The sequence below is a fragment of the Chenopodium album genome, chromosome 14 (assembly GCF_948465745.1).
Source record: "Chenopodium album chromosome 14, dcCheAlbu1.1, whole genome shotgun sequence".
Lineage (NCBI taxonomy): Eukaryota > Viridiplantae > Streptophyta > Magnoliopsida > Caryophyllales > Amaranthaceae > Chenopodium > Chenopodium album.
This window is the reverse complement of record NC_137847.1, coordinates 44,296,447-44,298,199: the sequence shown is the minus strand read 5'-3', so window position 1 is coordinate 44,298,199 and position 1,753 is coordinate 44,296,447.

The window sequence follows — 1,753 nt, the reverse complement described above, 5'->3', positions numbered from 1 at the left end:
TTTCGCACGCCGGGCACCAACATGCATCATGCGCTGCTGGGGTGTCTGGCCTTGGCGCAAGCATGCGAGTAGGCCCCGCAAGCTGCTGCTAGCACCAAGCCTTGATGCGTGGCATAGAAGCGCCCAGCGCAACAAGCAGCCTGCATATTTGCGTGGCTTGCTGTTGCGGGCTGGTGCGGCATGGGCCAGCATGGCAGGCCCAGCCAAGGGACTAGGTGCTAGCCAGCAACCTTGGTGCTTAAGGCAACCTGCTAGCTGGCCGTTTATGATAGAGCCCAGTTTTTGTGAGGTGGGATTGCTTGGGGAGCAAGGGACTTGTGGTCTTCCCCTTATGGCCCTAACCTACCCTCACTCACCATTTGCCACTTGTTATTTGCTAATTGATTTGTGAAATTAGTTTAATTTGGAATTAAATTAATTACTCATTTTCTCATTTCAAAACTCTCCTACATGGAAAGTTGATTGAAGTTTTTACGAGAATTTCCGTATAAATATGCACCTTGGGTATTGGAATTATTCACTTGAATTGAACTCAATAAGGTATTTCCAAAAAGAGTGAGAAAACCTTTATAAACACCTGATTGTGTCTCCCCAAAAACCAAACCCAGTGATGAGTACTTTTCACGTCATTGATTATCGAGTAAGGTGAAATGTTGAAGAGTCTCGTGAATTCTTCTGTGTTTTAATAAAAACAATTCATTTCTTATTTCGAAAATCAATCATTTCATGTCCTATTTATGTAAAACGTCCAATATAGTTTAGTTTGGTCCATAATATGGGTCCAATAATTTTGTAGTTGGATGGGGCTCTAAAAAAGCTTTCCAACGATATATTATAAGCCCAATTCTGAGTTATAACGAGTAAGTTATGACCAAAATACTAAACTAGGCCTAAAATCAGTTTTATGAGGGTCCGATGATTGTGTGGAGGGTCCATTAATTATAATTGTATTCCTAAAGTCATTAGGATTTATCTTAGTCTTCTAGAATTATCTAGAAGGTTTTTTTGAATTCTAAAGGGATTAAAATTGACAATTATAATTATTATTTACTTTGAAAAGATAATGAATTCTACATCGGATAAAACAAGTGTTTTAAAGGGATTAAATCTGATTTAATAAAAGATAAGTACGGACTCTACTTAACCCAATTCAATTGGAAGAAGGACTCCGTATGAATTTTATCGTACATCTTCTATCGCGCCGTGATAGTCTTATCGCTGAGCGATAGAGCCATCGCGTCGCGATGACCTTGTTGCTCTGCGATGGAGCCAATTTTACTCCAAGTCGAAGTATGACTCTTTTATGATATTTTTAAGTTGTTTTTTCTCTAAAAATATGGACGATTTTCTCCGTTTTAAATCACCAACAATCACCCACAATCATCATCTCTTTCTCTCTTTAAGTTGCCAAGGCATGTAGGAACTGTTGTGAGAGAGGAGCGTCTATTGCCGTGTGATGGCTTTATCGCAACGCGATAGTGTCATCGTTGTGCGATGGACTTTGTTTTCTCATGCCGAGTTCTTCCAATACCGAGCCAGAAATCTGCCTTCTTGTTTTGACCGATTTGAGTACTGTTTGGTCGATTTTACTTCCTGATTGAGTTTTTTCCTTCTTTTCCAAAACCCATATGTGTTGTACATGTGGCTTTAGCCCTTGGGAATTCACGCTCCATCTACTGATCTACCCAATCGAACACTCCGTGCAATGAAGGGTACATCCAAGTTTGTGAATTCACCAAACCATGGAAGCAAG